We start from the raw sequence: 26,339 nt of genomic DNA, 5'->3' as shown, positions 1-26,339 counted from the left end.
ACACTTGTCAAAGGTGAAACTGTAAGAAAAAGAACAGGTGGTTACATTGTATTATCAAGCTATGTATTATCATACATACAAGCTAGTATGTAACAGCTAAAATGTTATATTGTATACTATTGAATGAAAAATGTTTCAGGAAGCTCTAATGAACTAGGTCTCCTATGCTCCCAGAGATTCAGAAATATATGGAGCTATCAAATGTGACCAAATTTCCAACTTTTCCTATGTTCTTTTTTTTTTTTTTACTGAAAAATACCTACTGATTTATATCAAGTAGCTTTAAAAAAATTCATTGTCTTATCCTACCATTTGTAGTTTCTTTATAAAACATAAATGAAGACATTGAGGAATTAGATAAGAGTGGTAGAAAAGACAGACATGAAGAGGCAGAAAGAAAATGAGTAAACAAAGACAGAGAGACCATAATAAAGGGGCATTAAAAGAGGACAGAGAAGATACAATGAACACACAGTGAAGGTTTCTGTTTGTCTTCCAGTGACAGACCCAGCCACCCTCTACCAAAGTGACTTTTGGTTTTCCTCTGTCACTTCTTTCATCTTTTGAAAACCTTTATTGAAGAAGAACATTTCCATTTCCACCTGGCCCACTCGTCTGGAGAGTGTATTCTGGCTACGGTTTCTTTGACTTCAAGGCACCTGAACTTACCTCCCATGAAAACCACCCCAACTCTATCAAGTAAGTCAAAAAAGGGAAAAAGGCTTATTTATGAATGTAGTCTTGGCTGCATTCTTTCAACATCTCATTCAATTTAAATTAAACCTGAGCCTTTTTTAATTTCACTTTCTTAATACTCTGCTCAGAAACTTACTCCTAGTGCAAGATTAGATTTCCAGTTCTTTTCTCATGTGCATGAAAAATATCAAAATTAGTGATCACCTTTGTTGGTTCAGCTTATACATAGCTTTTACAATACTGCCTAATAAAAAATCTACCTAGCAGAACCTAGCTCTCCAATAAGCTGTATTCCAAAGGCTTGATCACTTCAACGCAGCTTTGGAAGGTAGAATGCACTTCCTCCTTAATCCTTTAATGAAATTAATATGTAAATCATACCACACTCTGACAATGATTATAATGGAAAATATGCCCTGAGTTTCTCACTGGGCTATCAGGAATACAAAACATTTCTTCCACCCACATCTAATATTCATTCATTTATATTCTCTCTCTCTCTCATTTTCTCTCTCTCTGTGTGTCTCCCCTCCTCTCTCTCTTTCCCTGTCTCTCTCTCTCACTCTCTCTCTCTCTCTCTCACACACACACACACACACGGCCAAAAGGCGCTTATCATCATTCTTCTCCTGATAAAAAAAAATATTGTTTTTTCCATTCTTGAGCATAGCTCACTTAGAGGTTGTATTTAAGAGGAAATATCTCAGGAAGATGAAGGCGGATACGATTGACTCGTGGATCGGAAGCCAGGAGGGTGCGGATGGGAAGGAATGAGCTGCTCTAGATCATCTGTTCTGTGAAACTTGCAAAACATCAACTTGGATATCTTTGCTTCCTTGCTTGGGAGTTCTCTTTTCTTGGCCTAGCCTGCTGCAGAGCTGAATACAATTGTGAGGGTTCCCACCGCATTCTTTACCCCTAAAAAAGCCTATAATCCTTTGAAAATAATATTGCTAATAATACTAATAAACGATATGAGATGGTCTAATATCTGATATTTATTAGACCATATCATTTATTATTAGTAGTAGTATTCATACCACCAACAGCAATAAGAAAGTGACATAAGCTGAAAAAAGTGTTTTATTTCTAATTCTTATTTCACTTAAATAAGTAAATATGTAGAGCCCCTGATACATGCTTGATGCTGGTAAGGACAATGAGGCTGAGTAAACTTGGTCCCTCCAGGGTGACATGGGTCATATTAATATTGATTAAGCCCAAAATGTGATTGAGAGTCATTAAAATTTCAGAGTGCCACCCACTGGCTGTATTGACTATAACTGGCTTGTGTATTTCCCAAATTGGCATGTGAGCTGCAGAGTACGAAGCCAGGTTTCCATCTCTGAGGGACTCTGGTGATGGAATAGAGGTGGAGATAACGCCAAGCAGATGGGCTTGGAGGCTGGGGTCATTTTGCATTTCTCGCTATCAGGACCTGGATGGAAGAGCCCACCAGTATTCGAGCAAGAAGAGAAAAGAGGTCTAGGTGTGGCATGGGCAAAATCCAAGCTTACAGAAGCTGAAGGAATAGGAGGAAAAAGAAAAACCAAGCTTCAAGAGCAGGGAAGTTTGGGTAACTCCAGAATGTGCTAACTGTTGTAACCACTTCCCACGGCCAGTCCATATATTAAAAATACAGACATCCGTAAACCAGCCGCCACCTGTATCCTAACTTTATATCCCTTCTAAAGCATTCATTTATCTTGATCAGGCTCCAGGTTCCACTGAACAAGCCCAAGTGCAAAAGGAAATGTGTAACTCTTGCGATGTTTTGCCTTGGGAACAGTCCCTTTAAGAGGCAAGGTACACAAACCTCTTGAGTGGAAAAAGCAGGGCAAGTCTCCGGAAGGTGTGAGAATAGTAACAGTGAGAAGTCCTTTGTTTTTAATCAAAAAAGTGGGAATGTAAACCTTACTGCTTTCAGTAGGAGGACACTGGCAGGAGGCTGATTCAGCTGAGGTTGATGTTTAAAGGAAATTGGCAGGAGAGTCAGGCAGATTGGTTTGAATACTTTTCCAAAAGGATTAGGCTGAGTTGCAGAAAGAAATTCAAAAGGAGAGGCAGGAATTTTGTATCCTAACCCAAGTGCTGCCTCTGACTTGTTACCTGGGGTTTCATTTCATGGAGGAAACAGGAGGGATCAGAAAAGTTGTATAATATTGAGTGACGGTACCAAGATCATAGCATACATTCCTCAATGTATCCTGCTCACCCCTTTCTTAACCATTGCTGGAGATTTTTCCACTCGACATTCTTTTATAGGTAGTGGCCAAAATGCCACATGGAAGAGTAACATCTAATAGTTTTTTCTTTTTTTAAAATTTTTTAATGTTTATTCATTTTTGCAAGACAGAGAGAAACAGAGCACAAGTAGGGGTGGGCAGAGAGAGAGGGAGACACAGAATCTGAAACAGGCTCCAGGCTCTGAGCTGTCAGCACAGAGCCCAACGCAGGGCTTGAACTCACGGACCACGAGATCATGACCTGAGCCGAAGTTGGATGCTCAACCAACCGAGCCACCTAGGCACCCCACATCTAATAGTTTTTCTAAGGATTAAAGATTTTTCTCCCTCTGCAGGGGCGATGGGACATGAGGGTGTTGCACCAAAGAACTGAATAACATCCTAATTTTCAACTATTATTAGGTTCATGTAAGATAGCAAAATGGTCTCTACTTAAATATCTTTCACATATTATATTTTAAGATAGACATTGCTAGATGGGTTTATAATTTATACTATTAACATTTTTAAATGAAATAAACATGTTCTAATTTCTACTTAAAATATTAAGGTAACATTTTCACACATTTAATTCGGGAGCTCCATTTTAATTGAAGTAAATTGGGAAGATAAAGAAGAGGGTAAGTAACACTAGAACACTGCATTGGGTCTTCAGATTTGCTTTCACCTGTATCAGAAAATAAGTTCAACCGTACCTCTGTTTAAGAATAAGCATTTTCTCTAAGTCCCTCCCCCCACCACCTCTTTATTATATTTTACAATCTTGGAAGGACTTCATTTAGAGAAAGGTGTAAGTAAAAGCCATTATTAGGATAAATATCATTCTCTCTCTTTTTCTCTCTCCTCCAAATAATGTGTTGATTGCTATCAATATATATAACATTATTTTTAATAAATCTTAATTTTAGCATTGTCTGATACACAGCATTATAAACATGCAGCCCAATTACAAAAAGACTATAACCTAGGAATGGATCATATATATTATTTATACAACAGAGTTTTGGAACTCAGAATATATTTCCTCATGGAAGCAATGCTATATATAACCATGAGATCCCATGCCAAATTGCAAAAGCCTTTTAAGCCATGATATGACTAAACTATAGCATTAAAATATCGAATTACCAATATTTCTAATAAACAGTGCTTTTAGAATTTTACTTCTGGATTCAAGGAATATCCCCTGTCTGTAACAGCAATAGTAGAAAGAAGAGGAGAATAAGACTATATTGATCCCAGACACATAATCCAGAAAGAGTTTGTCAAAAGAGAAAAGAAGGTTTGACAAAAAATAAATTCCTGATGGGGACATTTACAAGTCAGACTTTCTAAGTCAGGGACAGATAAAAAAACAAACAGGGAACTCATATTTTTTCTACATAGAATGAGAACCATTGGACAAAAAGGTCATTTTTAGACCAGCAAAAACAAACAAACAAACAAACAAACAAACAAAAAGATGAAGAACAATTAAAAAGCCTAATGGCAAGAAGAGTGTGCTCTTTTACAGAGCCTTGTAAAACTGTTTTTAAAACTTGGCCACATTGAAATATAAACAAATTGATCCTTTCGTTTCTTTTAAATATGATTTCACAATAAAATATATTTTGAAAGGCAGTGTGAAAACTCTTGTTTCAAACTACCTCTAAATGGCCATTAAGATATTTTAACAGTCAAACTTAGGTCAAAAAAACTCTTAAAAAATAAAACCCCCAAGGTTTGACTATGGGTTTGTCGAATGTGTCACTCACTAGATTATTCTTTAATGAGACTTACATTCTGTTCAGTGGTTCTCAGCTTGGGCTGACCTTTGCCTCCACAGGCCATCCGACATTCCGGAGGTCACAAAATGGAGGCCGTTACCACTTGTATCTAATAGGTTACAGTAGTTTTCTAGTAATGCCACACAAATTACCACAATGTAGCAGTTTACCACAACAGAAGTTTATCCTCTCGCAGTTCTAGAGGCTAGAAGGCTGAAATCAAGGTGCAGGGCTTTGCCCCTTCTGCAGGCTTTAGAGAAGAATCCTTGCCTCTTCCTGGCTGTTGGCGGTTGCCAACAGCCTTGGCATTCGTTGGCTGATAGCTGCATCAGCCCAACTTCTGGCTCTGTCTTCACAGGGCCATCTTTCTTCTGTGTGTGTCTACCTCTGTATCCAAATCTCTCTCGTTTCTTTCACAAAGACCACAGTCATTGGGTTAAGGGTCTATCTTAATCTCCTATGACCTCCTTTTAACTCGATTACATCTACAAAGACCCTACTCTCAAATGAGGTCACATTCATGGGTACCAACAGCCAGGACTTGAACTTATCTTTTTTGGAGACACAACTCACTCACGATATAGGAAAGGCCAGCGATGCTGCTGGGCATTCTACAATGACAGCCCCCCACGATAGAGAATTATCAAGCCCCAAAAGTCATAATGCCAAGGTTGAGAAACCTTGATTTCAAAACAGGTACCTCCTTACTTCTGATTCTTCAATGTGATTATTTTTAGTAATCTTCAAATGGCCCTGTGGCCCTCAGGTCCTGTTCTATACACTTTAGGTGTAGATATTTTAAAGCAAGAACATCTCTTGCCACCTTTTTTGCCAGCCACACCCTCCTGCCAGGGGCCTTTTGAGGACCTTTCACAGACAGGCACTAAGGGCTGGAAGGAGTTTTGAAACACAAACCAGGAAATCTATTATAGCTATTAGCTAGCTCCAGCCTCTTGGCTACATGAGGAAAGCACTTGGGCTTCAAGATCAATCGAATGATGTATCTAAATTCCCTTTCAGGATGTCAGAACTATGTAATTATAAGGCTATTGAAAAAAAAAAAGATTCTATCTTTGGAGTGAAGATACATTAGTAATAATATAATCACAACTTTTTAAAAATAATTTTTTTAATGTTTATTTATTTTTGAGACAGAGAAAGACAGAGTGTGAGTGGGGGAGGAGCATAGAGAGAGGGAGACAAAGAATCCAAAGCAGGCTCCAGGCTCTGAGCTGTCAGCACAGAGCCTGATGCAGGGCTCAAACCCACGAACCGTGAGGTCATGACCTGAGTCAAAGTCAGATGCTAACTGACCAAGCCACCCAGGTGCCTCAATATAATCACAGCTTTAAAAATTGCAGAAAAACATTATTTCCAATTAAAGGAAAAACACCATTTTCAAAGATAACATCTATTATTTCTAACAATATATTATTTGAGATAGTATATGTGAACAGTGACTATGTCTTATCAGGAGTAGGGGGTTTATTATTTTCATAGAATATTGTGAGGTTTTTTTCTTTTCTTTTCAAGATTTTATTTTAAGTAATCTACACCCAGCATAGGACTCAAATTTACAACTCTGAGATCAAGAGTCACGTGCTCTACCGACTGAGCCAGCCAGGTGCTCTGAGGTTTTTTCCTTCTATGTCACTGTGTGTGTCTTGTTTTTTATTTCTATGGTTCACATTATATTGTGAAATATGGAGGCCAGTGATATAAAAGTAATTTCAAAAGAATACACTGTAGGATGAACAGCCTCCACACTTACAATCTGTTTAAGGACAAAAACTCCTTTGAAAAATGATACTTAATTACATAAACTAATGACAGTTTCTCAACTCTCATTGTGGTTTAATGTCTATGTTGACTAAAGCTTTCACAGAAAGAGTTGAAATTCTTTTTTCTTTAAGTTTGTTTGTTTGTTTGTTTGTTTGGAGAGAGAGAGAGAGAGAGAGAATGGGGAAGGGGTAGAGATAGCAAGAGGGAGATAGAATCCCAGGGAGGCTCTGCACTGACAGCCCAATTCAGGGCTCAAACTCAAATTGTGAGATCATGACCTGAGCTGAAATCAAGAGTCAGATGCTTAACCAACTGAGTCACCCAGGCCTCAAGAGTTGAAATTCTTTTTCCTTCTTTTCAAACGATCTCAAAGAGAAGAGTTTCAAGCACAGAAAAATTTTCCCCTGAACCATCTGAGAACAAGCTGATGACCTGATGACCTATTCCCCTCTGAAATGTTACTATACATTCCTTACAAAGGACATAACCCTCACACCATCCCACAATGCCATTAAAATTGGGAAATTAACATTTATGCTATTACCATCTCATCCCACATCTCATCGAAGTTTCAACAAAAGTCCTTAAAATGTGTTTTTTAGCCAAAGGTTGCAGTTCGGAATTACATGTTGCTCTCAGCTGCCGCATCCCTCTGTTCCCCTTCACTCTGGAACAGCGTTAGTCATTCTTGACTTCTATGACCAGTATGGCTCCAGAATTGGTATGTTGAATATGATTAGATTTGGAGTAGACCTCTTTGGCAAATATGTCATAGAGATGATGTTGTGTTCTCATTGCATCCTATCACATGGCTCACAATTTTTAATCCTCTCTTTGCTGATGATTTTCACTTTGATCATTTGATTAAAGCCTTCTCCACTGTAAAGTTGTTCTCTTTACCTTTTCATTAATACAACTTCACCAATTTTGTGGGAAGTTACTTTAAAATTATGTAATATTTTGTGCCTCATCAAACTTCCAATTGATTCATTTAATTAATTTACATCAGTATGTACTCATGAATACCTATATTATTCAGTGGGCATTCTCCAGTGGATACTAATGGATACTAGTCCATTATTATTATCATTCATTTTGATGCTCAATTTGTCCCAGGTTTGTCCACTGGGAACTCTCTGGCTCTTGTATCTTTTTGACACGGCCCATCATTCTTTGAGTACTTCATTGCTTTCTGGCACAAGAAGTTCAGGGTTTATCTTATACTTTCTCTTCCCTTTTTGTAAAATAACTCATTTTTCCAGGAAGTCCTAGTTACCCATTAGTAAAGAATCGTATATAGAGTCAAGATTTGGCTGCTAAGTATGGTCATCACAACTGAGAAATCAGTGGTCCCCACCTCTGTGGGCAGAGCTAATGCATGTGTATATTCACACACACACACACACGCACGCACACACCGTAAATAAATATATGTGAAAGGTATAACATACATACATACATACATATATAAATATATATGATGTATATGCGTTACATGTATACTTACATATACACATCTATACCTGTACATCTGTTTATATAGACACACACATAAAAGACAAATAGATTTAAAGTCATGAATTCACACTAATGCTGTCAATTGCAACCCAACACTGCAAGGTTCATTCTAGTTTCCCCTCTTTCTTTATTTCCTTCTGCTGAAAGAGAAAAACATACATCCTATTATCCTTACTCGTTCTACTTATTTGCTCAATCCTCTTGTATGTAATCTCCCAGTGCCACAGCCACTCCTGGCCCCAAAGAAATGTCTTCCTCACCCATTTGGGCTCCAACATCTTGCACTGTTGGCTCTTCTGTGTGCTTTCCCTACACCCCCCTGATCAAGATCAGACAGCACAATGTCCGGCTGCCCCTGCTTTGAAGCCCGTCACGCTGTTCAGCTCTGAGACCTGGCTCTAGGCCACCCCTTTGCAGGAGGACACATCTCAACGTACTCGGGCTCTAACACTCCACATGAGGCCGCTCCCCTACCTGGATGCCATCCTGACCTGGCCCACTTTCTAATTCCCTGACCTGGGACCCTCTGGCTTCCTCTAATAAGGGAGCTTGCCTCCCCGCATTCCCCAACCTAATGACTATAGAACCCATTCCTAGGAGGAAGAGGACGAGATGGGAGCAAGAGGTGGGGACCAAAGAACAGGAAGAGGAAGAGCCAAGAACTAATTCTTAACAAATGTTTATATAATTTTAAATGTGATGATAATTTAGGCTCAAAAGTTTGATGCATCAGATATAACTCTATTAAACATAAGCTTATAGTTAATCTGTTCCTTTAAACAGTTTAAGGAAATGACTCAAAACTGCTAAAAAATATTGCTGAACTTTTCTACTTAGATCTAGACTAACACAATGTCAGGCACATTAATATTTATTACTAGGTGGTTGCTGTATATGTGGGATGGGGAGTATCTCTAGAAAGGTAGTTGAGCTCTTCCTATCTCTTCCTACCTCTTCCTATCAAGAGATCTCTTGATCCCTTCCTATCTCTAGGAAGGTGGTTAATCAAGAAAGTATATAAGCAATGTCCCCCAGAAGTTAAAAATGACCACTTCAAATGTTTCCCTTGCAAACATATTTTTCAAAAGATAAACACGACTCGGGGCACCTGGGTGGCTCAGTCAGTTAAGCGTCTGACTTTACCTCAGGTCACGATCTCACAGTTCATGGGTTCAAGCCCCGTGTTGGGCTCTGTGCTGACAGCTCAGAGCCTGGAGCCTGCTTTGGATTCTGTGTCTCCTTCTCTCTCTGCCCCTCCCTCACTTGTGCTCTGTCTCTATCAAAAATAAATACATGTAAAAAAAAAATTAAAAAAAAAGATACACATGACCCATCCCCTCAATTTGTTCCACATAAGAGTAATATTAATGATGTTTAAATATTCCCATTTATCTAATATTTGCTTTAATAAAGTGATTTTACATTTCTTATTTAATTGAAACAGCTTAAAAGAATTAAAGTGAGTCCCTTTGTCTAACTTTATTCTAGAACTCAAAGTGTGTTAGCATGCTCTTCAGCTGAAATCAAGCATTTAAATCCATACACCGTGTTTTGTCAGTGGTTCCAAACTTTCATACACATACCCAGTTATCTCAGAGAGACGAGTGAATATTGTGTTTAAGAAAACAGATATTGGAGGGGGCTCCTGGCTGGCTCAGTTGGTAAAGCATGCGACCCTTGATCTCAGGGTCACAATTCATGCCCCACATTGGGCTTAGAGCTTACTTTAAAAAATTAAAAAATAAAGAAAACAGGCATTGGAGTCAGACTGAACAATGCTTAATTTCCTATTCTACTGCTTAAATAATTATATATACTTGGGCATTTGTTTAATCTCCCTAAATTCCAATGTCCTCATCTGAAAGTCAGGGACAATAAAAGCTAACCCATAGGGTTATATACTGCACAGTGTAATGCCTGGTCCACTTGTTATATAGTAAATATGATAAATTATAACCATGTTTATTATTAAAATTTTGCCCAAACTCTTAGGCTTATAGAATACCTATTTCCAAGTAATTCAAAGTACCTACATAAAAAATAGCCAGTAAACTTCACAATAGCCTTTAGCAAACAGAAAACTGAATCTCCCAGAGATCAAAAGAGATTCTATAAAATAAAATGAAGTCGCTTCACGATTTTTAATCCTGCCTTAAAATGAGATGCTAACTTCATGCCTTTTATACAGCACATCATTCTACAGTTTTCACCTAAGTGGAGGTGAAAGGCCAGGACTGACACTATATACATACACAGACAATTGCCATACCTACATACACCATCCCAATTATTTATAACTTTGTTAATTTAACCCACTTTCATTTGTTCCCTACTTTTTTCTCTTTAGAAGTCTGCTCTGAATGTCAACTTAAACCTGACTCCCTGCTACCAACAGCATATAAATATTCACCCAATGGTGCACTCTCTAGGCCACCGCGATTCTAAAGCAGTGGGTTGAAAACCAGCTTAGGATCTCTTGATTAAATCACACGGGAGCTTTCAAAATACCTGATGTCCATCCAGCCTAAATCCCAGGCCAACTGAATCAAAAGTTTTGAGGGCAGGAGCCAGTATCTGTAAAGCTCCCAGATAATTTTAACATACAACCATGTGGAGAACCATAGGACTTACCCAGAATGCAATGGGCCTCAGAGCTGCAACAGTCTCAGGTGAACCAGGAGTGAATCAGGAATGGGCAGGAATGGCACGGTGGGGGGAAGGGGGGGTAAAAAGTCTTTGACCACTCTTTATAAGTGGTAGGAATGAAAAAGAGGTACGTGGCTAGGAAGTGGGGCAAGGAAATTTAGGAACTGAAGCAATCCATAATGCTTTGTCCAAGTTAACAACTAGACCCTTTAAAGGACATGTAAAAAAACTGAAAAATCTTATCCTTTGATTATCTTTCCATCTTTATGTTACAAAAAAGTCTACATGCTGTAAGCTCATAAAGGTGGAAAATCTTGTGTAGACTATCTTAATTTTAGTTGGTGATAGGCAGTATCTGTCAACCTGAAAGGCAGTCTATTCTCCTAATTAGCTGCTAACACTTTGCAATTTGTAACACAGAAACCCGCATTAGAAAGTAGGTTGGATGAAATACTTTCAACATGGCAAGTGATTATAAACAGGTGAAACTACAATGCCAAATCTGGTGTTGGTTTCGGTAATGTTTTGCACACAGATCCCTGTTTCAAAGTGTCTGAAACAATTAAAACAAAACCCGCAAAACCTTCGTTTTCAGAGACCGGGGTGTTTAAAAGAAGACACACACACTACCCAATGAGCGGGGGGCTTTGGTTGATCGGTTGTGGTTACGTTGTTATTTCAACTCAGCTCTAAAAAACACCCTCAAGTCCAGCCCACCTGCCAGGCAGGGAGGTGATATTTAAACCTACTATCGATTCCAGCGAAGGGAGTTGGCCTCGGGGAATGTGGCTTTCAGAAATCCTGGCACTTTAGCGGAGCGAGTTCCTTGCTCCCGCCCGCACCCCCACACCGTGCCGCCCTCGTCCCAGGAACACCCAGACCCGTCCTGCTACCAACGCCCCCGACTCGCGGGGCGCTCTCGGTTCCAAGATTCCCTCCCCGGAGCGGAGGAGCCCGAGCCGCCCCGGTCCTCTCGTCCAGCTTGGGCAACCCCCCAAGCTGGCCAAAGGACGGAGGGGGCCGCCGCTCCGCACCCGCGGTCTCCAGCATCCCCGCGCCTCTCCCCACCAACGCCTCTCCCCACGGGGACCGAGGCTCGCGCGTCCTTTGCAGCGCACCCTCCTCCCCAACTCGGCCCTGCAGCCATCGCACCTGTGGGCTGGCCGTCCGCCAAGCTCCCGCGCGCCGCGGCGAGGAGACACAAGAGGGCCAGCGGCAGCAGCCCCCGGGGCCCCAGCAGGCCGGACGGGGCGCGCATGGCTCCGACGGGTCAGCCGCGGTCCTCGCGCACCGCCGTCGGTGGCCGAAGGTCCTGCGCACAGTCACCGGTACCCCGGCGCCAGCAGCTAGTCCCCGGGGCGGGGCGCGCGACTAAAACCAGAGTGGGAGGGGCCCAGGCGCCCTGCCCTCCTCCCCTGAGACGCTCTCGCCGCGCCCGCCGCCGACCCAGGGCTGCGCGCGGTCCTCCATCAATTATGCAGCACGCTGGCCGCGGCAGGCGCGTCCGGCTGTGCAGTGGCCACCTCCGCGCCGCAGCCTCTCCTGCCTCCGCCCTCCCGGCTCTGGCGCGGCTCGGAGGGAGCCTGCTACAGACGCGGCAGGTGATGTCTAGCCCGTCTCCGGGAGGAGAGCTTGAAACTCCTAACGTGTGCACACATATATACATCTACAGACTATTCTGTGCAGTTCGTCTGAAGCAGCGGTCACTTATTTGATGACACACATGAGAGGATGGAGAACACTTTCCCGCTCCCCCCGGGACATCCCTGGGTTATTAAGGAGATTTATGTTTGCGCAGGTGGTAGGCGCTCTCCAGCTGCCCTGCATCCCGGACGACTCTCTGCTCTCCAATCGCACACACCCTCCCCTCCGGTCTCTGAAGGCTTAACCGGTTCTCTCTAGATTAAGGTTTCCGAGTCCCAAGGCCCCATCGAGTCTGCTTCTCTTTTCCTTTTGTTTGCTTTGCCTAACAGCTTTTAAGGAGCCACCTAGAGGTCAAGAAACAGAAAACTACCGAAAGCAGATACTGTGTAAATGGCACAAGCCTGTTGACCTTCGTCAAACTCGAACACAGTTTTAAGATAATACTACTTCTAACCCGGCAAGACTGCAGCTTGGGATTTTCAGTGCTCCCCACCAAATAAAGTCAAACTAAAAGCTATCAGAGAGGGGAGGGGAAATCTATGTTATAACATAAGAGGCAGTAAGACCTTATGATTCCCCAGGGTGTTAGAACACATGAAAAGATTTTAAGTATTTCTCATGAATCTTGTTCCCTTTTCCTTTGTTTTGGGAATGCCAGATTTGATACTCATAAATTCATTTTATATCAGTGTCAAAAAAAATTAAAGAAGATGCGAGACACAAATTTTGAAAACTGAAGCGCTAAACAAGAGAGAGCGATGCTCACTTTACTGAGGAATGGTTAAGTTTTAACTGGTGTATTTATAAAGTATGCCTGTTTCCGGTTCAGTATTATATAGGCAAAATTTCGGAGGAGTGTAGATTATTTAAATTGGTGTTAAGAGAATATGAGTGATACAATTCACTAAGCATATTAATATTAATTAATATTTAAAAATCTGCCAAGCGCCAGGCACTGGGTTCAGAATAGGCTGCATGGGGGGCACCTGGATGGGTCAGTCAGTTGAAGGTCAGACTTCCCTCAGGTCATGATGAATTCAAGCCCCACTTTCTGCTGGCTGCTGTCAGCAAAGAGCCCACTTCAGATCCTCTGTCCCCCTCCCTCTGTCCCTCCCTCACTGGCACTCTCTCAAAAATAAACATTAAAAAAAAAAGCACACACACACACACACTAGAGAACTACTTATTTATGAACTACAAATCTCAGGAAAAATTCTTCTCAGTGAGAAAATTATGGTTATAATGATTAACCCTTTCTAAACAAAGCCTTATAAGAGACCCTGTAGGATTAAGATGTTACATCATGGACTCTCTTGGGACCTTGACCAGACTTGCTAAACCCAAATTGCCTGATCAATGGTTGCTAAATCACAACCCTGTCTTGCTGCCCTGAATCCTGTCTCAGGATTAACTACAATCATTTGTCTATACCTTCAGAGTTTGAACAGCAAGCACTTTTCCAAACAAGCTGAACATTGACTGACCTTCCCCAGGTGTTCCTGGGAAATAGGCCCAAATTCACTGTATTTCAGATGAGCTGACCTTGTTTAAGGAAAAATTATCTTCTCGGTTGAATCAATGTGTTGGTGAACAGGAAAAAGGGACTTGCCCAAGCTGAGGCAATTGCTTTTGTTGTTACAGCAAGATAAATTGAGAAAGAAATATAATTCTTGTTTTGCTAAGCCTTTTTTAAATTTTTTTTAACCTTTGTTTATTTTTGAGACAGAAAATGAACAGGGGAGGGTCAGAGAGAGGGAGACACAGAATCTGAAACAGGCTCCAGGCTCTGAGCTGTCAGCACAGAGCCTGATGCAGGGCTTGAACTCACGGACCGTGAGATCATGACCTGAGCCAAAGTCGGCCGCTTAACCGACTGAGCCACCCAGGCACCCCTTGTTTTGCTAAGTCTTTTGACAGTCTTTTCCCATTGTTACCTGCTTTATATTTAGATAGTTGATATTTTTGACCTTATCTCAACTTCACTTCCTTTTTTCAAACGTTCTATAGTCTTTAAAACCAGGGTCTGTAATACTTTTCCTAGTCCAAATTGAACTTTTCTTTCATGATGAATTAAACATGGCCACAAATAGTTTGACTAGTCCTCACCATGTGGAGTACTGAGGGGAAACGAGAGTCCCGTGTTTCCCTTCTTCAAGCTGGCTGGTTGGTCTCTGTGACTTCTCTGGTCTATTGAACATGGCAAAAGTAACATTGTGTGAGTTTCCAAATCCAAACCACAAGAGCATCTTCTTCCTTCCTCCTCGTTCTTGCAAGACAGACTCCAGGAAAGACGTGTGACTACTTTGAGATCAACATGCTGTGAGAAGCCCAAACTGCATAGAGGGACAGGAACAATGAGATGCCAGGTGGAGAGAGGCCAAAGAGCAGGAAGGTGCTACATTTGTGACAGTCTCTTCTTGGAGCCTTAGGCAAGGTCAGTCCCCAGCTGAGTACTGTGCAGTGACCCCAGCTGATACTCCGTGGAGAAGAATTGGCCAGCTGAGCCCCGCCCGAACTCTTGGCCCACAGGATTGGGAGATAGCGCTGTCACTTTAATCCACTAAATTTTAGGGTAGCTTGTGTCACCACAGTAAATTATCCAACAGTCTCCTCTGAACTCATACTGTCCCTAGGATTAATTTGACAATTAATAATTTATAGCTTTGTGACTTGACCTTCATTGTTGGCTTCAAGTTACATTTAAATATTTTATTAGTATTCAACTGGTTATGTGATTATATCTTCTTTCCCAACTATATTACAACTCTTCTCAGTACCTCAAAATAGTTCCATACATCTTTGTGTTTCCTGCAGTATCTTAAAAAAAATAGTTACTGCTAGTGTGCTCTGTTTTTTACTTCTTAGAGAATGAGTTAGGAAATACACTTTTTTCCTTTTTTTGCTAAAACTTGTGTTTGTAGAATAATGCTATAAAATCTTTATTTTTTTTTTTCTTTTAGGATATAAGCTGTTGTTGAGTGAAAAGTATATGACAGGATCCTAGAAAGGTATGAAAATGAGAATGACAGGGGGAGGGGCCTGGGTGGCTCAGTCAGTTGGGTGCTCGACTCTTGGTTTCGGCTCAGGTAATGATCTCACAGTTTATGAGTTAGAGGCCTGCGTTGTGCTCTGTGCTGACAGTGCAGAGCCTGCTTGGTATTCTATCCCTCCCTCTCTCTCTCTGCCCCACCCCCACTTGCCCACACTCTCTCCCTCTCTCCCTCTCTCCCTTTCAAAATAAATAAATACATAAATATAGAAACACATAAAGTGAGAATGGGAATGTGGGTTACCTCTTTTGGAAGGCGCTATTTAATTTTTAAAAATTTTTATTGAAGAAAAACATTATATCAAACAGTAATACACGAGAGGGAAGGATGTAATATGTTTACCTGTATCACTCAACAAACCACAATTTCTGTCTTTGTCAATCTGACAGTTGAAAACAGCATGCATTTACAGTTTATATTTGTTTTATTGTAAGTTGGGGTGAGCATTTTTAATATGTGAAAATGTAATGTACAAGCATTGTTGCAAACAACAAAATTCTGTCTCAGTCGTTGAAGCAGAAAAACAAGCATTTAAAACTTGTCAGGTACTTCTTGGGATTGTTGAAAAAATAGACTCAAGGTAAACTTTGAGGAACACCAGAATTCATGGAGAGCACTGATGCCTGCCCCATCAAACACGAAGGCCAGGGACTCGGTACCCTGCGTCCACTTCTGCCTCCATCCCTGAGGCCTCTTGCGTGTCAGCAGCTGACCCTTGGCAATCCCTGCAGCCCCTTCACCAGCCAAGTGGGAGGGCTGTTCTGCTCCCCTCCGAATCGGTCGCTCACCTGGGAGTGTAAGGCCAGAGCATGAGCCTGACTAGCTTCCAGAGACCCTGAGTGTTTGAGAGAAGACAGGATTCCTAATGTGGAACTCTCCCTAAATACAGAAGCGTTTCCCAAATACAACCAGGGGCCCTGAATATGTCAAATATCCACTCCAGTCCTCCTCACTGTGACAGGCAAACTTTCTTCATCCTGATTCTTTAAAACAACAGCAGATGCTCCCCAACTTGATATGCCTTGTACCCACTTAAATGCAGACACGCCATCCAACCCACAGAGAGAACCTGCCCCACTAGAAGAGGAAGTTGGATCCCTGCCTTGTACAGATGCACATTCTCAGGCCCTGGGACAGGAGCTCGTAGTGTGTGCATTTGACATATGCTTTTGTACAATTTGCTGAAGTAAACACTGTAACTGGAATTATTTAATATGACCACTTATTTCTACTCCAACTGCTCTTGTATCTCACTGTCCCACAAGTCAGATGGCATGCTGGGTGTGTTTCTGGGATCCCCTTAAGAGCAAGTTGAGTTAAGGATACATTTCATAGAGCTTTATTATAATATAGTTTTCTGTTTTGCGGTCCCTTTGGTACAGAGACAAGTTATTGCTAGCCACCCAGTTTAGAAACGGCTTAAAGGTATACAGACTTCTTGCTGTGTGACCCAACTAGCACTGTGACTGAGTCAACTCTCTGGGCATCTTGACATAAACGTGAAGAATCAAAGACCAGATCCTGATATCATACTGTCACTTGGCACCAGAAATAAGTTGATAGGGAGGAAAAAGGATGCCATAGCCAAACCAAAAGTGTATTGGACTGAATTGTATCCCCCCTAACCCCCCACACACCAAATTCATATGGTGAAGCTCTAATCCTCAGTACCTTAGAATGTGACTGTATTTGGAGATAAGCCTTTAAAGAGGTAATAAGGTTACATGAGGTCATATGGGTTGGCCTAGAATCTAATATGACTAATCTTGGACCTAATCCAATATTGAATCCTTATAAGAAGAGGAAGAGATACCAAAGGAAGCGTGCATGCACACACACACACACACACACACACACACACACACACTCAGAAAAGGCTGTGTGAGGACACAAAGAGAAGGCAGTCATCTGCAGGACAAGGAGAGAGGCCTGGAGAATCCAAGTTTGCTTCCATCATTTGTCACTGTCTATTTAGTTTTTGGTAATAACTTTTCCCAGTGTGCCTTCTGTCTTGTGACATTACCACCAAGAATTATTTGTTATATAGCCAAATTAACCAGTCTTTTTAAAAAAGGGCTTTTGATACAGAGAAAGACAGATACCATATGGTTTCACTCTTATGTGGATCCTGAGAAACTTAACAGAAACCCATGGGGGAGGGGAAGAAAAAAAAAAGAGGTTAGAGTGGGAGAGAGCCAAAGCATAAGAGACTCTTAAAAACTGAGAACAAACTGAGGGTTGATGGGGGGTGGGAGGGAGGGGAGGGTGGGTGATGGGTATTGAGGAGGGCACCTTTTGGGATGAGCACTGGGTGTTGTATGGAAACCAATTTGACAATAAATTTCATATATTGAAAAAAATAAAATAAAATAAAAGTAAAAAAAAATAAAATAAAAAATAAAATAAAATAAAAAAGGGCTTTTGTTTCTGTCATACCTAGAAAGGCCTTCATTGCTTTAAGGAAAAAATAAAGACATCCTATGTTTTCTTCTAGTATTTTTTGCTTTCTCTTTTTTATGTTTGAAATTTAAGTTAATGTAAATGTTGATCTCTATAAATGTAAAATTATTATAAAAATTTATGGTAATAATTATGACTTACCTTCCTGTCATTTTCAGATATCTTGTACTTTAGAATTTTATGTCATCTCTGCATTTGGGCAATAAACTAACCAATCATTTAAATGAATTGTTTGTTATTTGTTTAATATTCCTGATTCTTTCTCATATTTCAAGTTACCTTAAGGAAGTGGCAATGTCTAGTTAAGAGGATGGGTGGGGGGAGAGGCTAACCAAATACATGAATAAGAAGGAGAATTAAATAACCTGAATATCTGAATATGCACCTGAATATATACCTGAAAGTAGAAAAGATTCTGTAACTGGACTGAGTCTCAAGAGATCTAGCTCATGTTCACATTTTAGAGACAAAGCAATTTATAAAAGGCAAAATCGAAGATCTCAAAGCCTTTATCCCTAAAATTTTATCTCAACCTTTACAATGTTGGGGGGAGATGGAGAGGGAGAATATTGTTCACTATAAATGATTCCAGAGTTTCAATTATTTTTAATTTTTTTAAATTGATTTGGAGATAGAGAGAGAATGTGTGTGTGTGTGTGTGTGTGTGTGTGTGCGTGCGCATGCATGCACTTGAGGGAGGGGCAGAGAGAGAGAGGGAGAGAGAGAATCCCAAGCAAGGTCCATGCTCAGTACTCAGCACAGATCCTGACATGGGGCTTGATCTCATGACCATGAGATCATGACCTGAGTGAAAATCAAGAGCCGGAAGCTTAATTGACTGAGCTGCCCCAGGCACCCCTACAATTTCAGTTTTTATCCAAATGTTTGACTTTATGCAAAGAGTCTTATCTCAGAATAGAACCAATATATTACTTCCCATGACATTTTAACTGTTTTGTTAGTTTTTTTCAATAAGAATTAAAAGTTAGATAAAATGAATTCATCTCATTCTCTACAAAATAGTTAGATAAAATGAATTCTCTAACAAAAAGTTAGATAAAATGAATTCATCTCTACAACTAGATAGTTGCCCATTTGTAGTGATGTCCTTGTTTTTTTTTTTTTTCATTAAACCGTTACAGAGAAAGCGTGCTCTATTTTAGTTTTAACAAACTGTGAGGTGCTCTATAAAGGTCTTTTTGAAGATGTGGCATAATCAATAAATAGTAACTCTGGTTTGTGTTCTGATGCAAAGCAGCTTTGTATTCACCCTGGAAGATTAATGGTTGCTAAGGAGAGTGTTTATCTGATAAATGTAGGTTTTGTTTGGTAAGGAACCTTTGAAGAAGGTTTAGTTTTTCTCAGTGTAGAGAATCAGCAAAAATGGAGAGAGCATGTGAAAAAAGAAAGCTCTGTGTGTGGATGAGACAGCCTTGCATATTCACACTGGTTAAAAGGATATTTGAAGGCAGTAGTTTTGAGTCATAGCAGTACCACCTAATCTTTTGGTGAATTTAGAAGTAACTACCCCTCCAAATTTCAGTTTCCCTTCCTTTAAAACAGGGGGATAGTACACATCTGTCAAATGTTGTTGAGATAAAAGTTTTGGCAGTATTGCAAACTATAAAATAGAATATTTGGATGTTTGTTGTAGTGATTTTTGTTGTTACCACTATTATTGTTATAGATTACACAATTATGGTATTTTTTGTCTTGAGGATCTTTTGTGCAAAAATGCATCCAATTTGGAGCTGTGTTGTGTTGTGCACTGTAGCTGAGAATAAATGTTACCAAGTCACTCTAGTGGATTAAGGAACAGAATTTATTGACAGGGGCGCCTGGGTGGCTCAGTCGGTTGAGCGTCTGACTTCAGCTCAGGTCATGATCTCAAGGTTTATGAGTTCAAGCCGGGCATTGGGCTCTGTGCTGATAGCTGGGAACCTGGAGCCTGCTTCAGCTCCTCTCTCTCTCTCTCTCTCTCTCTCTCTGCCTCTCCCCTGCTCATGCTGTGTCTCTCTCTCTCTCAAAAATAAATAAAAACCTGGGGCGCCTGGGTGGCTCAGTCAGTTAAGCGTCCGACTTCGGCTCAGGTCACGATCTCGCGGTCCGCGAGTTCGAGCCCCGCGTCGGGCTCTAGGCTGATGGCTCAGAGCCTGGAGCCTGCTTCCGATTCTGTGTTTCCCTCTCTCTCTGCCCCTCCCCCGTTCATGCTGTGTGTCTCTCTCTGTCTCAAAAATAAATAAACGTTAAAAAAAAATTAAAAAAATAAATAAAAACGTTAAGAAAAAGAATTTATTGGCAAACCTTACAATGGATGTGATCACCAGAAAGAAAGACACAAGCCATCCAATACCTCCTCTTAATTAGCACAACACCCCTGAGGAGGCCTGCTGGTGCCAGAGTCCTCCACCAGACACACAACGTAGGTTTGGCATTCAAGGAACTGTACCTCACTGTTGATAGAGAGCAGCCTTTTTGATGGAGTTTGTGGCCAACACATACAGGCATGGTAGAGAAATATCAGCTGCCAGCATGCTGTGACCTTGGTGCCCGTGCAAAGCGAGATTTAGACACAGCAGCTTTGTGAGGGACCGAAGGAAGAAAAGCAGCACCAGAGTAAAGAGAATTGTGTAACATTGAATTTAGAAGCAGATCTCCAGGTCCCCACCTGAATTGTACATTGTTGGGCAAATGCTCCTCTCCCAGCCTCAGAGAAAACGGAAAAGAGTAAAACTGGTCTTTAGTCTTGATCTGCAGACTTGAGGGTGTGGGTACTCAGGACTGGACACATAATTTTGGGGGCCCAGAGCAAAACTCAGATGCAGGCCCGATGTTCAAAACTCGCTAATTTTGAGAGGACTACCATAGAGAATTAAACCACGTGTAGGGCTGTTATTAGGACTCAGGGTAACTTTACAAGTTGGTTCTGCCTCCTATATAGCTGGCTGCGTGGGTACTTTACTGAAAATAGTAAGATCGGTGTCCACACACACACTGAATGCTGGATGCTAAGACCTCTTTTATTTACTTTTTAAAAAATATTTTGGGGCACCTGGGCTGGCTCAGTCGGTCAAGCGTCCAACTTCGGCTCAGGTCATGATCTCACGGTTGTTTCAGCCGCGCATCAGGCTCTTTGCTGACAGCCCAGAGCCTGGAGCCTGCTTCGGATTCTGTGTCTCCTCTCTCTCTATGCCCCTCTCCGCTCATGCTTTGTCTCCCTCTCTCTCTGTCAAAAATAAACATGAAAAAAATTTACATTGTTTAATTTAACTAAAGTTGACACATAATGTTACATTAGTTTCAAGTATACAACAGTGATTTTATAACTATATGGTATGGTCACATGACCATCTGTCATCATAGGATGCTATTATAGTATCATTGACTACATTCCTTATGCCCTACCTTTTATTCTCATAAATATCATAATAAAAATCCTCAGATTAAAAGATGATATTGTATCTATGAAAAAAGAACAAGCTGTTATGAAAAAAGAACATTTAAGGGGAAAAAAGATCAGATTTTAAAACATGATAAAAGCAACGAAAGGAGTTTGGGAACATAAAGTTGAGGAAAATCTCACAGAAAGTAGAGCAGAAAGACAAAGAGATGGCTGTAAGAAGAGAAAAAAGATAGTATTATATAATTAGTCCAGGAGGTCCAATAGCTAAATAATAGAGAAAATGGAGACAATCGACAGCAAAATAATTCAAAAATTGGGTAAAACTGAAGGAAATGGCAAGCTGAAGGTTTCCACTAAGTTCCTGGTTGAATGAAAATACACCCCTCCTGTATAGCTGGAAAATACCAAGGCACATCTCTGTGAAATTTCAGAACACTGTGGATAAGAAGAAAATCCTATAGGTTCCATAGAAGGGGATATGGAACTGGTCAAAAAATAGAATGGCTTTAACATTCTTAACAGAACAGAAACACCTCCAAAATTCTGCAGGGAAATGTTGTCAAGCTAGAGTCTGTAGGCCCTGTCAATTAATGTCAATTAAATACGAGGACAAAAGAAATGTATGTTAAAGTATGAACTATCTCAAAAAAATCATCCCCCGTGCATACTTTTTCTCAGCAAGCTACTGAAGAAAGTTCTCAAAAGTAAGAGAGTAAATCAAATTAAAGGGGAAAACATGGGAACAGGAAGGGAGCTCTTAAGATGAGAAAATATTGCAAAAAATATACTCATCAAAGCATACTGAATAGTAGCAATGAAAGTGTGATTTATTTTCTTACTTTAATTAGAAATCCTATAGTAATCTGTTGTTGAATGGAATTTTTGTTGCTAATTTTTGTTAGTTTCTCTTTTCATATTAAATCTTCTCCTTGCGTGTTGGGTGATGTTGAATTGTTTATTCTTGTTTAAGATTGTGGGAATTAAAAGTTTATTTTAATCACTCTGAGCACATATATGGGACTTTTCTGACTTTGAGCTTCACTTGAAGGTTCTTTTTCTTTTCTTTTTTTTAAGGTTTTATTTTTAAGCAATCTTTACACCCAAAATGGGGCTCAAACTCACAACCCCAAGATCAAGAATCACATGCTGTACAGACTGAGCCAGCCAGGCATCCCCACTTGAAGATTATCTTAAATGTTTTTGAGGAATCTTGGGCTGGTTGTACATACCTGAAAATACGGTTTTTGATAGATACCCATAATTATACAAAGGAAGTTTTCTTTTATTCCTAAATTACTAAAGGTTTTTTGTACTTAATGAATACTTTTGAATCAATCTCTCATGATCAGTTACTTTTAAAAGTAGAATTTATTTATTTATTTATTTATTTATTTATTTATTTATTATGCATACATGCATGAGCTGGAGAGGGGCAGAGAGAGAAAATAAGAGAGAGAGAGAGAGAGAGAGAGAATCCTCAGCAGGCTCCATGTTCAGCATGGAGCCTGATGCCGGGCTCAATCCCTTGAACCTGGGATCATGACCTGAGCCAAAATTAAGAGTCTGATGCTTAACCAATTGAGCCACCCCGGCTCCCCAAAAGTAGAATTTAAAAAGAGATCGCACTGAATTTACTGATTGATTTAGGGAAGGTTGACAACTTTGTAATGTTGATTCCTCTTTATTTGGTTGTCTCCATTTTATGTAGTCTGAGGAAATGTTTACTTTTCCTTCATGTAAATTTTACACGATCTTAGTTAAATACTTCTTAAGTATGTAATTCATAGCATTGTTTTGTTTTTGTCATTGTTAAGGTTTGGGTTTTTTTTTTTTTTTTTTTTTTTTTTTTTTTTTTTTTTTTTTTTTTTTAGTAGGCTTCATGCCCAGCATAGAGCCCAACACAGGGTTTGAACTCACCATCCTGAGATCAAGACCTGAGCTGGATCAAGAGTCAGATGCCCAACTGACTGAGCCCCCCAGGTGCCCTTAAAGGTCTTTTAAAACAAATGTTTGTATTTTGTTATTTCTATAAATTTTAAAAAGTGGGTTGGACACAGAGACTGGTGGGAGGGCTGGGGGAAGAGACCCAAGCCTAGAAAAATCGCTGACTAATGGAGGGTGGCCTAGGAGGGGGTGGTGCACAGGTGCCGGCTGGGGTCAAAGCACCTGAGTACAAGCAGAATGGGCTTTGAGCTCATGAAGAAGCTGGGGTCTGTACTTCCTGCCAGGGGCCCTACCCAACATTCCAGGGGCAGGGGTTACGCTTTGCAAAGGAGGAAACTGAGGCCCAAGGAATTTGGGTATCTTTCCTAAAGTCGCAAAGCTGAGTCCAAACCACACTGGGACTCTATCACTAGAAGAATCTTTCTGGTCCTTGTTTCCTCATTCTGTCCTCCCAGCTTCCCAGTAAGCACACAGACCCCAAACCACCCTTGACACCTTGAGCCATGCTGTGCATTCCAGAGCACCCCACTTACCCACCCCTCTACTGTCCCTGGCATTGCTGAGCAGCCTGTGGTCTGTGGAACTGGCCCCATCCTCACCCTGGTCCCGGAGCTGCCGCAGGAGCTCCCGCTACTGACCTGGGCTACACAGCCCTATCTGGCCTGCTCCTGAGCCTGCTGTCCCACCCACTCTGAGCTGGTCGAGGGAGCGCTCCCCGGGCGGCTGCGGTCCCTGCACACCTCTGCCCTGCTCCCTCTGGCTGCTAGCCTAATGGGTGTGCTGCAGGCAGGCCTCAGGGTACCCAGTGCAGCTGGTGGCCACGGCCATATGCCTGTCCACCTGGTCACGCTGGGCGGGGCAGGGTTACTACTCTAGACAGCCACAGTGGCTGCTGCCATGGCTACATGCTCAACAACAAGCCCCCCTTCCTGCAGCTCTTCTGTGGCTTCCTTGTTGGCCTGGTCTATGCAGACAGCGCTTTCCTGTGGCTGAAGCTCTCTGAGCTGTGGCTGCAAGCACTGCAGAGAGCATCTTGTGCAGGGCCCGGGCAGGGTGCCCTTAGACTCCTTCTTACCTCGGGTGGCCTGGCGGCGCTGCCCGTCACCCACCCCGGTGGAGGGAGGCCTCCAGCCCCTGGACCTCCTTACATGGCCTCCCCTAGCCTCAGGCCCCACAGTGAAGGCTCAGCCCAGCCCCCGCCAGGCCTGGAGACAGTGCAGCAGACCTGGGAGGGCTCCTCCGAGGTGGGCCCGGCCTGGGCCCCACTGTGGGCAGACCCGGAGGAGCAAATGCTGCAGGTGGGGATCCAGCCCTCACTCCTTGGGCGGGAGAGGGGACAGCCCAGGGTGCCGAAAGCCCCCTATGACTGCCCAAGTCCTCCATCCCCTCTCTGCAGACACAGCAGCTGGAGCACACGGGCTTCCTCACCGGCAGGCAGCAGCGGCAATGGCAGCCACAGGCCACCTGGAGGGCGCCATGTCACTCCTGGTGGGCGGGGGAAGGTAGCACTGAGGCCCTAGTGACTCAGGGAAGAAGCTGCTTGCCCACCCCCGGGGCCCTGGTCCTCCCTAGCACATGTAAGCCTTCGGGTGACGAGAGGCTTGGCCTGTGGGTGAGTAGTCCAAGCCCCAGACCTGTCTCCGGACAGCCAGACAAGCAAATAAGCAGGGCAGGGTAGAGCAATGGTGGGAGTCTGAGCCCGTTGGTCCCCACAAGCTGACAAAGAGAGTCTGGAGAGGTTTGCCACAATGGTGGAGTCAGGTAGGAAGTCCACCTGCCGCAGCACCTGGAAGAGCGTCGCTGACCTCTGTCCCCTGGTGGTATCCTCTCCCGGGCCTCAATAAGCTGCGCGGAGATACCTCCGCATTTTGCAGGACCCAGTGCAGAATGTAAACGTGGGGCCTCTGTTCAAAAAGGAAGTCCCGTTACAAATACTAAACCATAAAGTTGTTACCTTTCTTCTGCGGTCTCTCTCTTGACTTCTGTCTTTTCTCCTTGGTATCTAATGTTGTTCTAAGTAGAAGAAAAAAGTTGTAATTATTTGAAAGAATTACACCATTTATATTGTTCAATACCAGATTAGATGCAAATGTAAGAGCATTTAACTCAGATGCAGACTCACTGAAATGACAGAATATAATTACTACCTATAAAATACTGTCATGTCTTTACAAAATATTTTGTTTGCAATAAAGATTATATAACAATCAAACTTTAGAAACTATTAAGATGATGTCTTATATTTAAAGTTAAGCAAGCATTTTACTTTAGAATATTATCAGAAATAGCTCAATGAATATATAGCAAAATCTTTTTAATTAGCCACATCTCATTTTCCCTTTCTTTCTTTCTTTCTTTCTTTCTTTCTTTCTTTCTTTCTTTCTCTTTCTCTCTCTAAAAATTTTATTTATTTATTTATATATTTCTAGGGCTAAACGTATTTATTATTTATTATTTATCTATTTATTTTAAGTTTTTTAATTTTAATTTTTAAAATTTACATCCAAATTAGTTAGCATATAGTGCAACAATGATTTCAGGAGTAGATACCCCTTAGCCTTAATGCCCCCTAATGCCCCTTATCCATTTAGCCCATCCCTCCTCCCACAACCCCTCTAGTAGCCATCTGTTTGTTCTCCATATTTAAGAGTCTCTTATGTTTTGACCCCCTCCCTGTTTTTATATTATTTTTGCTTCCCTTCCGTTATGTTCATCTGTTTTGTATCTTAAAGTCCTCATATGAGTGAGGTCATATGATTTTTGTCTTTCTCTGACTGACTAATTTCACTTAGCATAATACCCTCCAGTTCCATCCAGGTAGCTGCAAATGGCAAGATTTTTTCTTTTTGATTGCCGAGTAATACTCCATTGTGCAAATATACCACATCTTCTTTATCCATTCATCCATTGATGGACATTTGGGCTCTTTGCATACTTTGACTCTTGTTGATAGTGCTGCTATAAACATGGGGGTGCATGTGTCTCTTCAGAACAGCACACCTGTATCCCGTGGATAAATGCCTAGTAGTGCAATTGCTGGGTCGTAGGGTAGTTCTATTTTTAGTTTTTTGAGAAACCTTCATACTCTTTTCCAGAGTGGCTGCACCAGTTTGCATTCCCACCAGCGGTGCAAAAGAGATCCTCTTTCTCCGCATCCTCGCCAACATCTGTTGTTGCCTGAGTT

The 26,339-nt window shown here is 41.6% G+C and overlaps 1 pseudogene; it reads left to right on the top strand.

Moving 5' to 3' along the window:
- Positions 1-15,954: 15,954 nt before the first annotated feature.
- LOC125935283 (rhomboid domain-containing protein 3-like) lies at positions 15,955-24,661 on the top strand (annotated as a pseudogene).
- The last annotated feature ends 1,678 nt before the right edge of the window (positions 24,662-26,339 follow it).

The sequence above is a fragment of the Panthera uncia genome, assembly GCF_023721935.1.
Source record: "Panthera uncia isolate 11264 chromosome A1 unlocalized genomic scaffold, Puncia_PCG_1.0 HiC_scaffold_17, whole genome shotgun sequence".
Lineage (NCBI taxonomy): Eukaryota > Metazoa > Chordata > Mammalia > Carnivora > Felidae > Panthera > Panthera uncia.
Note: the sequence above shows the minus strand (reverse complement) of the source record. Positions and strands in the feature narration are given on the sequence as shown.